At 44.0% G+C, this 17,273-nt stretch overlaps 1 protein-coding gene across 1 annotated transcript in view; it reads left to right on the top strand.

Annotated features, from left to right (window-relative positions):
* Window positions 1-696: 696 nt before the first annotated feature.
* The window catches only part of SNAP91 (synaptosome associated protein 91), a 203,847-nt gene continuing 187,270 nt past the window's right edge, over window positions 697-17,273 (top strand). Inside the window, exon 1 of the mRNA XM_040428709.1 lies at window positions 697-752. The gene's annotated coding sequence lies outside the window, so the exon portion shown is untranslated. The remainder of the gene's footprint in view (window positions 753-17,273) is intronic.

Below are 17,273 nucleotides of genomic sequence, written 5' to 3'. Positions count from 1 at the left end.
TAAAACATTAAAGGCCTACCTACCGTTACTAATGTAAATGCTGGTATTTACATTACTGGTTGCTCAAGGGTTAATCTACTCATACTGCATCACCTGATTAGAAGAAACCATTGAGCAGAGCAGGGAGACAGTGAGGAGCATAAGCCGCTCAGGACTCTGCAGAGCTGCATTAGAGCAGCTTCACATTACCTCTCTACTTGAGCTAAGCAGGCTGTACCAGTCTGCACTGGGGGTTGTCAGGAGAAACGAGGCTGACTGAATGTTGGATGGAGGCAGGGTGCACCCCTCATGGCGCATGTGGGAGACTCGGGAGCACCCACTACCATTTAATACTGGGGGTGACATGTTAGAGCAGTATACTGGTAATACAGAGCAGCAGCTGAGGAAGGAACCACTTGTATAGCGCAGGGGTGGTGCTGTAGGGTGAGCGCAGCTATTTATAGAGTGTGAGCTATCCTCCGTCTGAGAAAGCTTCCCTCCACTAGTGAGGACATGTCTGCGGCGCTGTACCTGCCGCCCTATATAAAGTGCCATTATAGACTATACATATAAAGTGCAACGTATTGTAACAGGAGGAGGATGAGCGCGCATCCCTCCAGCATGGCTTAGCTGTGATGACAGGACAAGACAGGAGGGGGCGATCACACCTCCCTGCTGCATGTGGGGGAGGGAACAGCCTTTCCTTTCTCCAGCATCGCTGACATCGCGGCGGAGGACGTAGAGAAGAGGAAGAGCATTCCCCGTATTCACAGGTCTGAGCACCTATCCTCCTGCCGGGGCTCCCACCACACGTACAGTAATAGTAGAGCGGGGATGGGCCCTCGCTTCTGCAGCGATGCTCACTAGTATATTGTTATCCATGTAAGCAGGGACCCTCAGGCTGACAGCCATATGTCCTGTGATATACAGCGTTATCATCCCTGTGGGGAGGGGGAGGTGTATCCAGTAATATACACCATTATCATCCATACAGGGGGGAATATAGTAGTATAGCCAGTAATATACACCATTATCCATACAGGGGGGATATAGCAGTATATCCAGTAATATACACCATTATCATCCATACAAAGGGGATATAGCAGTATATCTAGTAATATACACAGTAATATACACCATTATCATCCATACAGGGGGGATATATCAGTATATCCAGTAATATACACCATTATCATCCATACAGGGGGGATATATCAGTATATCCAGTAATATACATCATTATTATCCATACAGGGAGTATATCAGTATATCCAGTAATATACATCATTATCATCCATACAGGGGGATATATCAGTATATCCAGTAATATACACCATTATCATCCATACAGGGGGGATATAGCAGTATATCCAGTAATATACATCATTATTATCCATACAGGGAGTATATCAGTATATCCAGTAATATACACCATTATCATCCATACAGGGGGGATATTGCAGTATATCCAGTAATATACACCATTATCATCCATACAGGGGGGATATATCAGTATATCCAGTAATATACATCATTATCATCCATACAGGGGGATATATATATCAGTATCTCCAGTAATATACACCATTATCATCCATATAGGGGGGATATAGCAGTATATCTAGTAATATACACAGTAATATACATTATCATCCATACAGGGGGGATATATCAGTATATCCAGTAATATACATCATTATCATCCATACAGGGGGATATATATATCAGTATATCCAGTAATATACACCATTATCATCCATACAGGGAGTATATCAGTATCTCCAGTAATATACACCATTATCATCCATACAGGGGGATATATCAGTATATCCAGTAATATACACCATTATCATCCATACAGGGGGATATATCAGTATATCCAGTAATATACACCATTATCATCCATGCAGGGAGTATATCAGTATATCCAGTAATATACACCATTATCATCCATACAGGGGGATATATCAGTATATCCAGTAACATACACCATTATCATCCATGCAGGGAGTATATCAGTATATCCAGTAATATACACCATTATCATCCATACAGGGGGATATAGCAGTATATCCAGTAATATACATCAGTACCATCCATACAGGGAGTATATCCGTATTTCCAGTAATATAAACAATTATCATCCATACGGGGGGATATATCGGTATATCCAGTAATATATACCATTATCATCCATACAGGGGGATATAGCCGTATATCCAGTAATATACACCATTTAATATCCATACAGGGGGATATATCAGTATATCCTGTATACACCATTTATCATCCATACAGGGGGATATATCAGTATATCCAGTAATATACACCATTTATCATCCTTACAGGGGGATATATCAGTATATCCAGTAATATACACCATTTATCATCCATACAGGGGGAAAAATCAGTATATCCAGTAATATACACAATTATCATCCATACAGGAGGGATATAGCAGTATATCCAGTAATATACACCATTATCATCCATGCAGGGAGTATATCAGTATGTCCAGTAATATACACCAATATCATCCATACAGGGGGATATAGCAGTATATCTAGTAATATACACCATTATCATCCATACAGGGGGATATGGCAGTATATCCAGTAATATACACCATTATCATCCATACAGGAGGGATATAGCAGTATATTTAGTGTTAAAGGAAAATATAAATTTTTATATTTTGGTTAATATTATTAATTTATAAATAGGCGTGAGTCGTCTATTGATAACTTCGCCTATTTATACTATAAAATACTAAACTAACTTGTTGCACTTACTTTGAACTGAACTACGTGCGAATTACTACTACGGCGGCGACTACTACTATAAATGACTAAATGCTGTACTATGAACAAATAACGTATTTATTACACAATAACAGGTCTACAGTCTAATTATTACTATAACTTTATATATTTATATCAGTGGACATATAAATATATATACTTATAGTCGCACACAGTAATATATTAACAACACTACAATACACCTAACTACACTAAACACAATACAATATCTTACACAATTCCACCCCAAACTCTACCTAAAAATACACTCACACACACACGTTAATAACAGCAGCTCCTACCAACCTGGCTACACATTGTCCCTACGGGTATATGGCACTGCAAGGGTTAATCAAAATGCAGAGGTTAAGGGGCAGGAATTGCAGGGGTAAATGGTAGGGGAATATTGGTGGCAGTGAGAATGCAGGGGTTAATGGTATTGTGGCAAGGGTAAATGATATATTGGTGGCAGTGGGTGTATTATTGCGGGGGTTAATGCAGGGGTTCTAGGAGGTAGGGAAGGGTTAATGCTCTTTGGTGGTATAGGGAAAGGGTTAAGGGTTACTCAGCCATTATGCTAGTTTTCCAGGGGTTGCTCGTCTTGTCCTGGGGATTATTCTTCCCCTTCCTTCTAGGGCTGCTGGGGTTAACTAACTCCTGAGCGAAGCGCCGCTGGGTTATTTAAACCCCACAGCGCTTGCTCCCGCAATATACGCACGACCCATCTGTCCATATATACAGTTGCAAGAAAAAGTATGTGAACCCTTTGGAATTATATGGATTTCTGCACAAATTGGTCATAAAATGTGATCTGATCTTCATCTAAGTCACAACAATAGACAATCACAGTCTGCTTAAACTAATAACACACAAAGAATTAAATGTTACCATGTTTTTATTGAACACACCATGTAAACATTCACAGTGCAGGTGGAAAAAGTATGTGAACCCCTAGACTAATGACATCTCCAAGAGTTAATTGGAGTGAGGTGTCAGCCAACTGGAGTCCAATCAATGAGATGAGATTTGAGTTGTTGGTTACAGCTGCCCTGCCCTATAAAAACACACACCAGTTCTGGGTTTGCTTTTCACAAGAAGCATTGCCTGATGTGAATGATGCCTCGCACAAAAGAGCTCTCAGAAGACCTATGATTAAGAATTGTTGACTTGCATAAAGCTGTAAAGGGTTATAAAAGTATCTCCAAAAGCCTTGCTGTTCATCAGTCCACGGTAAGAAAAATTGTCTATAAATGGAGAAAGTTCAGCACTGCTGCTACTCTCCCTAGGAGTGTCCGTCCTTTAAAGATGACTGCAAGAGCACAGCGCAGACTGCTCAATGAGGTGAAGAAGAATCCTAGAGTGTCAGCTAAAGACTTACAAAAGTATCTGGCATATGCTAACATCCCTGTTAGCGAATCGATGATACGTAAAACACTAAACAAAAATGGATTTCATGGGAGGATACCACAGAGGAAGCCTCTGCTGTCTAAAAAAAACATTGCTGCACGTTTACAGTTTGCACAAGAGCACCTGGATGTTCCACAGCAGTACTGGCAAAATATTCTATGGACAGATGAAACCAAAGTTGAGTTGTTTGAAAGTAACACACAACACTATGTGTGGAGAAAAAGAGACACAGCTCACCAACATCAAAACCTCATCCCAACTGTGAAGTATGGTGGTGGGGGCATCATGGTTTGGGGCTGCTTTGCTGCATCAGGACCTGGACGGATTGCTATCATCGAAGGAAAAATGAATTCCCAAGTTTATCAAGACATTTTGCAGGAGAACTTAAGGCCATCTGTCCACCAGCTGAAGCTCAACAGAAGATGGATGTTGCAACAGGACAACAACCCAAAGCATAGAAGTAAATCAACAACAGAATGGCTTAAACAGAAGAAAATACGCCTTCTGGAGTGGCCCAGTCAGAGTCCTGACCTCAACCCGATTGAGATGCTGTGGCATGACCTCAAGAAAGCGATTTACACCAGACATCCCAAGAATATTGCTGAACTGAAACAGTTCTGTAAAGAGGAATGGTCAAGAATTACTCCTGACCGTTGTGCACGTCTGATCTGCAACTACAGGAAACGTTTGGTTGAAGTTATTGCTGCCAAAGGAGGTTCAACCAGTTATTAAATCCAAGGGTTCACATACTTTTTCCACCTGCACTGTGAATGTTTACATGGTGTGTTCAATAAAAACATGGTAACATTTAATTCTGTATGTGTTATTACACTGCTCAAAAAAATAAAAGGAACACACAAATAACACATCCTAAATCTGAGTTTATTAAATATTCTTCTGAAATACTTTGTTCTTTACATAGTTGAATGTGCTGACAACAAAATCACACAAAAATAAAAAAATGGAAATCAAATTTTTCAACCCATGGAGGACTGGATTTCGAGTCACACTCAAAATTAAAGTGGAAAAACACACTACAGGCTGATCCAACTTTGATGTAATGTCCTTAAAACAAGTCAAAATGAGGCTCAGTAGTGTGTGTGGCCTCCACGTGCCTGTTTGACCTCCCTACAACGCCTATGCATGCTCCTGATGAGGTGACGGACGGTCTCCTGAGGGATCTCCTCCCAGACCTGGACTAAAGCATCTGCCAACTCCTGGACAGTCTGTGGTGCAACGTGACGTTGGTGGATAGAGCGAGACATGATGTCCCAGATGTGCTCAATTGGATTCAGGTCTGGGGAATGGGCGGGCCAGTCCATAGCATCAATGCCTTCGTCTTGCAGGAACTGCAGACACACTCCAGCCACATGAGGTCTAGCATTGTCTTGCATTAGAAGGAACCCAGGGCCAACCGCACAAGCATATGGTCTCAAAAGGGGTCTGAGGATCTCATCTCGGTACCTAATGGCAGTCAGGCTACCTCTGGCGAGCACATTGAGGGCTGTGCGGCCCTCCAAAGAAATGCCACCCCACACCATTACTGACCCAATGCCAAACCGGTCATGCTGGAGGATGTTGCAGGCAGCAGAACGTTTTCCACGGCGTCTCCAGACTCTGTCACATCTGTCACATGTGCTCAGTGTGAACCTGCTTTCATCTGTGAAGAGCACAGGGCGCCAATGGCGAATTTGCCAATCTTGGTGTTCTCTGGCAAATGCCAAACGTCCTGCAATGTGTTGGGCTGTAAGCACAATCCCCACCTGTGGACGTCGGGCCCTCATATCACCCTCATGGAGTCTGTTTCTGACCGTTTGAGCAGACACATGCACATTTGTGGCCTGCTGGAGGTCATTTTGCAGGGCTCTGGCAGTGCTCCTCCTGTTCCTCCTTGCACAAAGGCGGAGGTAGTGGTCCTGCTGCTGGGTTGTTGCCCTCCTACGGCCTCCTCCACGTCTCCTGATGTACTGGCCTGTCTCCTGGTAGCGCCTCCATGCTCTGGAAACTACGCTGACAGACACAGCAAACCTTCTTGCCACAGCTCGCATTGATGTGCCATCCTGGATAAGCTGCACTACCTGAGCCAGTTGTGTGGGTTGTAGACTCCGTCTCATGCTACCACTAGAGTGAAAGCACAGCCAGCATTCAAAAGTGACCAAAACATCAGCCAGGAAGCATAGGAACTGAGAAGTGGTCTGTGGTCATAACCTGCAAAACCACTCCTTTATTGGGGGTGTCTTGCTAATTGCCTATAATTTCCACCTGTTGTCTATCCCATTTGCACAACAGCATGTGAAATTGATTGTCACTCAGTGTTGCTTCCTAAGTGGACAGTTTGATTTCACAGAAGTGTGATTGACTTGGAGTTACATTGTGTTGTTTAAGTGTTCCCTTTATTTTTTTTGAGCAGTGTATTTTAAGCAGACTGTGATTGTCTATTGGTGTGACTTAAATGAGGATCAGATCACATTTTCTGACCAATTTGTGCAGAAATCCATATCATTCCAAAGGGTTCACATACTTTTTCTTGCAGCTGTATATATATGAAAAGGAAAGTTCAGCAGCTCTCACCTGCCCCACCTTCACCTGTGAGCACGGAAAGCCCGTATCAGAAACCGGGCAAATCCATAAATCTAAAAGTTCAAAGATCCAGCTCCACTTCAGTAAAGGAATTCTTTTATTTTTGCTTGCGGTAAAAACACATCCAGTTTACAAAAAGTCTACTCGTTTCGGGCTACCATAAGACAATTCAAGCCCTTACTCATGACAAGGGCTTGAATTCCGCAAGCAAAAATAAAAGAATTCCTTTACTGAAGTGGAGCTGGATCTTTGAACTTTTGGATATATATGGTATATATATATATATATGATAGAAACTTTTAAATACATAAAGGGAATCAACTCGGTAAAGGAAGAGAGAATATTTAAAAGAAGAAAAACTACCACAAGAGGACACAGTTTTAAATTAGAGGGGCAAAGGTTTAAAAGTAATATAAGGAAGTATTACTTTACTGAGAGAGTAGTGGATGCATGGAATAGCCTTCCTGCAGAAGTGGTAGCTGCAAATACAGTGAAGGAGTTTAAGCATGCATGGGATAGGCATAAGGCCATCCTTCATATAAGATAAGGGCCGGGGGCTATCCATAGTATTCAGTATATTGGGCAGACTAGATGGGCCAAATGGTTCTTATCTGCCGACACATTCTATGTTTCTATATATAAAAATGGCAACACCAATTACCAAGTAATACGTCGGGTGCTATGTCCAAGGGTTTACCTCCTTACCCAATAAAATATTCCAGAAAACGGACAGCACATCCAGTAGAAAAAACTGTGGTTTATTCGCCCATGTGGTACAGTGAGGCAACGTTTTAGCTCAAACACAGAGCCTTTCCTATGCTTGAGAAAGGCTCTGTGTTTGAGCCGAAACGTTGCCCCACTGTACCACATGGGCGAATAAACCACAGTTTTTTCTACTGGATGTGCTGTCCGTTTTCTGGAATATATATATATATATATATAATATATATATATATATATATACACACACAAACAAACACACTGGGACCCACCCCACCGGTATCATATACATATTGTGGGGTTTCGTTCTGGTAGACAGGATTAGCGGACGCAGTATAGAGCAACAACAAGTTCTTTGGATCAAACAGTTCAGTGTTTTAGGCCCCTTGCAGACGAGCGTGTCCGGATAAGGTCCGGATGCGTTGCGGGTGCATTGCGGCAAACCCGCGTGAGTAGGTACCCAATTGCAGTCAGTTTTGACTGCGATTGCGTTCCGTGGTTCAGGCGGGTGCAATGTGTTTTGCACGCGCGTGATAAAAAACTGACTGTGGTACCCAGACCCGAACTTCTTCACAGAAGTTCAGGTTTGGGTTCAAGGTTGTGTAGATTGTATTATTTCCCCTTATAACATGGTTATAAGGGAAAATAATAGCATTCTGAATACAGAATGCATGGTACAATAGGGCTGGAGGGGTTAAAAAAATATAAAAAATTTTTTAACTCGCCTTAATCCACTTGTTCGCGCAGCCAGCATCTCTTCTGTCTTCTTCTTTGAGGAATAGGACCTTTGATGACGTCACTTCGCTCATCATGGATCATGTGACGGATCATGTGATGAGCGTAGTGACGTCCGGTATTTGACCTCACCTGGTTGTATATCAGCCCAGAAGCACATGCTGGGAGGAAAATAACCAAACCTCTCACCATGTCACATACCCCCCCCCCCCCTTTGTTCATCCCTGAGGGGGTGAACACACACCAGACCGTGTACCCGAGACAGGGCATCCGCATTTCCCTGTATCCGGCCTTCCCTGTTTTTCACCGAAAACTTAAAGTTTTGTAGGGAGAGAAACCATTGGGTGACCCGGGCATTTCTGTCCTTGGCCTGGCTCATCCACTTGAGAGGGAAGTGGTCAGTCACCAGGCGGAATTTTCTCCCCAATAAATAATAGCGGAGAGATTCTAGTGCCCACTTCATAGCCAGGCACTCTCTCTCCACTATACTATACCGGGTCTCGGCTGGGGTGAGTTTACGGCTGAGGAAGACAATGGGATGCTCCTCCTCGTTGACTTCCTGAGACAGTACAGCACCGAGGCCTACTTTGGAGGCATCGGTCTATACCAGGCATGCTCAACCTGCGGCCCTCCAGCTGTTGTAAAACTACAACTCCCACAATGCCCTGCAGTAGGCTGATAGCTGTAGGCTGTTCGGGCATGCTGGGAGTTGTAGTTTTGCAACAGCTGGAGGGCCGCAGGTAGAGCATGCCTGGTCTATACTATAAACTCCCTTTTGAAGTCTGGCGTCACCAAAACTGGGGACCTGCACAGGGCTGACTTCAAAGCGGAGAAAGCCTCTTCCGCCCAATCATCCCAGTGAATCATCATTGACTTGTGTCCCTTCAAGAGCCCTGTCAAGGGCGTGGTGTCACGGTCCCTCAGGTGACTGATGTCAGGAAATCAAGGAGATTGGCTGAACGTGGAGGAATCTAACAGCCTCCTTGATTTCTCTTGATTCAGTGTTGATGGGGTTAATGACCATTCCATTTTCTCAGCTGTTGCTCAGTGGTCATCACTTCTACCCTTTATAGTCTGACCCCACCCTTCTGATTATGTGGTAGATTGCTTCATTTGGATTTGGCTGAGCTGGCGTGAGGTCATCTCGGATGTTCCTGCTCGTCCGTCTCTACAGAAGTTAAATGTCGCGTTTGTTTGTGTTTATTATATTCCCTGTTTGTATCTGGGCCTGAAACAGAGACTTTCATTCATTCATCTGGGGAGGAAATGGTTGTCTCTGTTCCTAACCTTTTCCAGGGCCTAATAGGGATATAAAGGCCTAGGTATCCTGGATATGAATATTCCTACCTTCAGGGTCTATTCATATTGATAGATAGTTAGGGCCCGGATTAGGGTTGTCTAGGAGGTGACCTGTTTCTTCCATAGTTTCCAGGCCAAGTTACTGTCCCCCTTCCCTCCTGTGTTCAGTGGGGAGTTTCCCCCACACACTGATCGTGACATTATCAACCGCCCTATAAACCGCTATTTCATTCAGGTCAGTGCAGCTATGGATCCTATGTCTGTACTGGTCAAATAGCTGCAGGGACTGTCTTTGGAGGTAGTTGACCTCCACGCGACACTCTTACGGGTTCAGAGACCACAGGTGTCTGGTTCCAATGGTGGGTACCAGGCCTGCCCTGAACCAAAGGGTGCTCTCCCAGACAGATTTTCTGGGGGTAGTGAGAATTTAATTGGGTTCAGGGAATCGTGTAAGTTGTACTTTAAGCTGCTCTTCTGGGGATGAGTGTCAACGTGTGGGTATGATCATTTCTTTGCTTAAGGATGATGCACAGTCTTGGGCTTTTTTTCTGCCGACCGGATCACCGTCCCTCCAGTCGGTAGATGAATGTTTTAGAGCCTTGGGTCTTATTTATGATGACCCGGATTGGATCTCTCAGGCTGAGACCAAGTTACGTGGTTTACGGCAGGAACCACTCTGAATTTAGGAGATGGGCTATGGATTCGGAGTGGAATCATCCTGCTCTCCATAGTCAGCTCTGTCAGTGTCTGAGAGGCTGCAGGACACCTTTCATGAAAAACCTGAGTCATTGGAAGCAGCTATGTACCTTGCAGTACGTTTGGATAGACGCTTGAGGGGTAGATCTGAGGGTCCTCACCCTCAGAACATACTGTCAAATAAGGTGGCAGCTTGCTTTAACACTTATGGTAAAGAGACACCTGTGGTTACGCCTTGTGAGGAGCCTATGCAGTTGGGGGGAGCTACTCCTGGGACTGCTGGTAAGAGCTCTGGTCATATGAAGGGAGTCTGTTTTTATTGTGGAAAGAATGGACATTTCTTGAATATTTGTCCATACATTCAGCGGCAAGGTGTAAACAAACAAAAAAAAAAACGCTTGATCCACAAATTACTATTGGTGGTGGATTTGGAGCAAGAAAACTTACTTTTCTATTTACTGGTAGTACCCGATTTCTTCTGTCTGCCAAGGTGGAGCTAGAGTCCAAAACTGTGGAAATCGAGGTATTTATCGACAGTGGGGCTGGGGTTACCTGATTGATGGACAGTTTGTTCGTATTCATGGGTTGACTACTAGTGCACTAGAGAAAAGCATTGCTGTCTTTGCAATTGATTCTGCACCTCTTACCCAAAAATGCCTGTCGCAGGTGGTAAATGACAACCATTTAAGAGTGGGTGATTTCCATCAGGAATCTGTCGCATGTTATGTGTTGGAGGGTCTGCCTGCTCCGATGGTTTTGGGCTTACCATGGTTAAGCAAACATAACCCTACCATCAACTGGCAAGCGAGACAGATTCTAAATATCCTAGTCCTATTTTGTCTGAAGGGGTAGTCATATGTGCCCTAAATCTTGATTTTGAGGCTAAGGTGTTGGAGGCCCAAGAGGATGCATCGGACTCTTGTCCTCCAGGGAAATTGTTTGTTCCTTCAGACTTATGTCATAAGGTATTTGAGGAACATCACTGTACTGTCTTGGCTGGACACCCTGGGAGTAGATCCACTGTTGATCTCATCTTGCGCAGATTTTGGTGGCTGGGGCTGCGTAAGTGTGTTGAGGACTATGTGTCAGCCTGTTTTACCTGTGCTCGTGCTAAGGAGACACATACTCGGCCTTCTGGATCTCTTCTTCCGTTACCCATCCCATCCAGACCTTGGATGCATTTGTCCATGGACTTTATCACGGATTTACCGACTTCTTTGGGAAAAAACGTGATCCTGGGGGTAGTTGATCGGTTTAGCAAAATGGGGCATTTTATAGCATTGCCGGCTCTACCTAATGCCAAGACTTTTGTTGATAACATTGTGAAACTACATGGCATTCCCTCTGATGTGGTGTCTGATCGGGGGACTCAGTTTGTTTCCAGATTCTGGAAAGCGTTCTGTACTCGACTGGGGGTACAATTGTCCCTTTCTTTGGCTTTTCATCCTCAGTCGAACGGACTGATGGAGCTCACCAATCAGAATCTGGAGACATACTTGAGATGTTTTGTTTCGGAGAACCAGGAGGAGTGGTCTTCATTCTTGTCATTAGCTGAGTTTGCCATTAATAAACGTAGACAGGAGTTTACTGATAAGTCGCCGTTTTTTGGGGCATATGGATTCATTCCGCAGTTTGGCACATTTTCTGGTTCTCAAACTTCCAGCATTCCTGAGGAGGAACGATTTTACTCTTCTTTGTCTTAGATTTGGTGGAAAATTCAAAATAACCTGAAAAAGATGGGCAACACGTATAAGCGTGTGGCTGACAGGAGACGTATGAATGGTCTGGACCTGAGAGTGGGTGATTCTGTGTGGCTGTCCACAAGAAACATTAAGATTAAAGGGTTTCTGTCACCCCACAAAACTCATATTTTTTTTTTTGGATAGTTATATTCCTTATAGCGCGATATAGGAGAATATAATAGTCTTACTTACTTTCATGCGGCCGATTCTTTAGAAAACGAAGTTTTATAATATGTAAATCAGGGCTCTACCAGCAAGTAGGGCGTCTACTTGCTGGTAGCCGCAGCAGAAAACCGCCCCTTCGCCGTGTTGATTGACAGGGCCAGCCGTGATCTCCTCCTCCGGCCGGCCCTGTCAGTATTTCAAAAATCGCGCGCCTCTGGTCATTTGGCGCAGGCGCTCTGAGATGAGGAGGCTCGTCTCCTCAGCACTCCCTCAGTGCGCCTGCGCCGATGACGTCTTCTCTTTCGGTGATGTCATCGGCGCAGGCGCACTGAGGGAGTGCTGAGGAGACGAGCCTCCTCATCTCAGAGCGCCTGCGCCGAATGACCAGAGGCGCGCGATTTTTGAAATACTGACAGGGCCGGAGGAGGAGATCACGGCTGGCCCTGTCAATCAACACGGCGAGGGGGCGGTTTTCTGCTGCGGCTACCAGCAAGTAGACGCCCTACTTGCTGGTAGAGCCCTGGATTACATATTATAAAACTTCGTTTTCTAAAGAATCGGCCGCATGAAAGTAAGTAAGACTATTATATTCTCCTATATCGCGCTATAAGGAATATAACTATCCAAAAAAAAAAATATGAGTTTTGTGGGGTGACAGAAACCCTTTAAGGTACCTTCTTGGAAGTTGGGCTCAAGATTTATTAGTCCATATAAGATCACTGCCATTGTTAACCCCGTAGCCTTCTGTCTTGAACTTCCTCAGGCTTTGAAAATTCATAACGTATTTCATAAGTCGTTGAAGAAATGTGTCGAACCTGTTGAGCCTCCTGCTCCTGTCATGGTGGACGGTAATTTAGAATTTCAAATCAGCAGGATTGTGGACTCCCAAGTCATTTTTCCCTTGCTGTTTGCAAAATGGAAGCTATTGATGCTTTGGTTGATCGCATGCAGGGATTGTCTTTGGAGGTAGCTGACCTCTGCAATTCGGTTGCACGTGTCAGAGTACTTTGGCATCTGGCGCCGCCGGGGGAAAAAATGTCTGCCTGGAACCTAAGGTCGCTCTCCCTGATAGGTTTTCCGGGGGAAATGATAACTTTGTTCGGTTCAGGGAGTCCTGTAAATTGTACTTTCGTCTGCGTCCGATTTCATCTGGAGATGAAAACCAAATTGCAGGGATTATTATTTCTCGCTAAAAGGTGCCGCTCAGAATTGGGCTTTTTCTCTACCGACCGGTTCACAGTCGCTCCGGTTGGTTGATGAATTTTTCAGACCCCTGGGCCTGATTTATGATGACTGAGACCGGGTTTCTATGGCTGAATCCAAGTTGCGCAGCTTGTGCCTGGAAGAGCGTACTGCTGAGTTGTATTGTGCTGAATTTAGAAGATGGGCGACTGACTCGGAGTGGAATGATCCTGCACTCCGTAGTCAGTTCTGTCACGGGCTATCTGAGAGAATCAAAGATGCCTTTGTATTTCATGAAAATACTGATTCTTTGGAGGCAGCCATGTCTTTGGCCGTACGGACTGATAGACATCTTAGGGAGAGGAGCACAGTTCCCCTCAGGCAGGGGGTGCTGTCTGGTGGGGAATCAGTCCCTCCTGTCCCTCGGGGTACTATGGCACTTGAATCAGGGACTGGAGAGGAGCCTATGCAATTGGGTCAGGTTACTTCTTGCTCTAGTAATAGGAATTTTAGGAGGCTGAATAGACTGTTACTTCTGTGGTAAAGAAGTTCATTTTGTTAATGTGTGCCCTTTTATTAAATTATTTAAATTATTATTCCTTCAAAGGAAAAAAAAAACTCCCTCACTCTTGGTAATGTGAATGGGGAGTCGGAGCAGGCATATTCGTATCCCACCTGCAGTACCCGATTCCTCCTGCCAGCCATGGTGGCGATAGACTCTGACAATTTTGAGTTAAAGGTATTTGACAGTGGCACAGGGGTTAATCTTATTGATTTTCAATTTCTTCAGAGTCATGGTTTTAAAACTAGCACATTAAGCAAAGAGTTACCAGTGTTTGCTATAGATTCCGCCCCCTCTTGCAAAGATGTCTAACTCATATTGTTCAGGATATTCATTTGAGGGTGGGTGATTCTCATGTTGAGTTCATTTCTTGTTTTGTTAGGAAAGGTTTGCCTACTCCGATGGTTCTGGGTTTACCATGGTTGATAAAACATAACCCTACCATTGATTGGCAAACAAGACAAATCAGTAATTGGAGTGAATTTTGTATGAACAACTGTCTTTGTGCCTCTATTTCGGGGGTGTCCACTAAGGTGTTGCCTCAGTTTCTTTACGATTTTTTGGACGTATATTCTCGAAGGGTGGAGATCAGGAGTTGCCCCCTCACCGAGAGTATGATTGTTCGGTCAATCTTATCCCCGGAGCAAAATTGCCAATATCTCGGTAATATAATCTTTCCCAACCCGAAAGAGTAGCTATGCGGGAGTATGTTGCCGAGAGTTTGGCAAAGGGACATATTAGACCATCTAAGTCTCCTATGGCCGCTTACTTCTTGCAGGATTGTGGACTCCCAAGTCCTCTGTAGATCCCTCCAGTATCTTGTCCACTGGAGAGGTTACGGACCAGAGGAGAGGATGTGGGTTCCAGCGGCCGATGTTAATGCGAATCGTCTGATGAAGGCCTTTCACAAAGCCCATCCTGATAAGGTCGGTCCTGGGTACCCGGAGGTCACCCGTAGAAGGGGAGGTACTGTCACGGTTCCTCAGGTGACTGATGTCAGGAAATCAAGGAGATTGGCTGAGCGTGGAGGAATCTAACAGCCTCTTTGATTTCTCCTGATTCAGTGTTGATAAGGTTAATGACCACTTCCCTTTTCTCAGCTGTTGCTCAGTGGTCATCACTTCTACCCTTTATAGTCTGACCCCACCCTTCTGACTATGCTGCAGATAGATTCATTTGGGTTTGGCTGAGCTGGTTTGAGTTTGTCTCTGGTGTTCCTGCTCGTCCGTCTCTACAGAAGTTAAGTGTCGCGTTTGTTTATGTTTGTTATATTCCTTGTTGTTTGTATCTGGGCCTAAGACAGAGACTTCCATTCATCCATCTGGGGAGGAATGGATTGTCTCTGTTCCTAACCTTTTCCAGGGCCTAATAGGGATATAAAGGCCTAGGTATCCTGCATATGAATATTCCTACCTTCAGGGTCCATTCATATTGATAGATAGTTTGGGCCCGGATTAGGGTTGTCTAGGAGGTGACCTGTTCCTTCCTTAGTTTCCAGGTCCAGTTACTGTTCCCCTTTTCTTCCTGTGTTCAGTGTGGAGTTCCCCCCCACACTGATCGTGACACGTGGCTAGAGTAGCAAAGTGGGGAACAAATCTTATGTAATAGCCCACCTGTCACTCCCTGCCCTGTGGGTGTTCTGAGGACATCTGTCAGAATTTCTGCACGTGGGAAAAATATGAGATCTGCACACCCTAGGTGGTGGGTGCTCGTAGAGGACAGGCGTCAATTGATTCACAGGAGAAATCCACGGCACACCATATGTACTTCATAAATTAGTGTTTTTTAATTCATAATAGTGATTTATACATCATTTCTTGTTCCATCCAGAGCAATTATTTGAGCAATACATTTAGTTTAGCAGTACAACCCCAACGTTTCGGTCGGTGTCGACCTTTATCAAGGGATCTGTGGCTTAGGATGTTCAAGGTATGCTCTGTAAAACGCTCAGGTGAGAACCATTCCCATAGGGAATCATTGGTTCTTGCCTGTTGAGCTTTTTACAGCGCGTAGGAACGCGCTGTAAAACGCTCAGATGTGAACCCAGCGTTAGGCCTCCATTTAAAGAGCACATTCATGCCACCGAAGTTATATCATCCAATAGAGACATATGTACAATTTGTTTCAAGAGAGGCTGATATGTTGTTGCATTCTATTAAACGGGGAGAGTTGCGGATGACACATAATATAACTGTTCAGGAGAGATCAGCAATTAAATCACTCATGGAGGATAAAACCCTGATCTTTAAACCTGCTGACAAAGGGGGCTCCATAGTCGTTATGGATAGAAAGAATTACATTGATGAAGTGATGCGACAATTGTCTGATACGAATACCTATGAGGTATTACAAAGAGATCCTGTCTTCTCCATTAATATTGCTTTGGTGGATCGATATAGAGACATTGGCATATTAGACAAACGTTTGCAAAGCTTTCTTATCAACCGATCACCTGTGACTCCGGTCCTATATATATATTACCGAAAGTACATAAAACTTTGATTAACCCACCTGGACGCCCCATAGTCTCTTCGATGGATTCGATTTTATCCCCATTATCGATTTTGTTGGAGAAAATCCTAACCCCATTGATTAGGAACACACGATCGTTCCTTTTGGACACGTCCGATTTTTTTGAGGACAATTGCAGAATTGGGCCCCATTCCTTCAGATAGCTGGTTAGTTACCATTGATGTTGTAAGTTTGTACACATCAATAGACCATGAACTAGGGATAACAGCAGTGACTGATTTATTGCGAACCAGCGATTATTCTGATGTTCAGCAAGATTTTTTTCATTTAGTTGTTACGTTTGGTATTATTTGAAAATTATTTTATGTTTGAAGATACTTATTATTTGCAGCGCCGTGGGACCGCGATGGGGTCGAATGTGGCCCCGCCCTACGCTAACGCATTTATGTCGTCCTTTGAAGAAGCACATATTTACAAAACAGAATACTATTTGAAAAATGTTTTAACATGGAAAAGATTCATTGACGACATTTTTTGCGTGTGGGCGGGGCCACGTGAGACCTTACTCGCGTTCTTTGACTATCTCAATGAGGTTTGTGAAGGCTTAAAATTCACTATTACGGTGGATGAGTCTAAAGTAAGCTTTTTGGATACAACTGTTATGAGAAACACAAATGGCCACCTCACCACAGATCTGTATAGGAAATATACAGGCAGGAACAGTATATTGCACTACACTAGTGCTCATCCTCCCTCATTAAAAAAGGCGATACCTAAGTCTCAGTTTCAGCGTATCAAGCGCATTGTCACTGATTCTGAGATTCTGACTGCAAGGATGGATGAAATGACTGATAGATTCATTGAGAGGGGATACCCCAGATCAGTTCTTGACAAAGTAAAATCAGATCTACAGTCCCCTGCCATAGCAGGGGT

Source organism: Bufo bufo, chromosome 4, assembly GCF_905171765.1.
Source record: "Bufo bufo chromosome 4, aBufBuf1.1, whole genome shotgun sequence".
NCBI lineage: Eukaryota > Metazoa > Chordata > Amphibia > Anura > Bufonidae > Bufo > Bufo bufo.
Note: the sequence above shows the minus strand (reverse complement) of the source record. Positions and strands in the feature narration are given on the sequence as shown.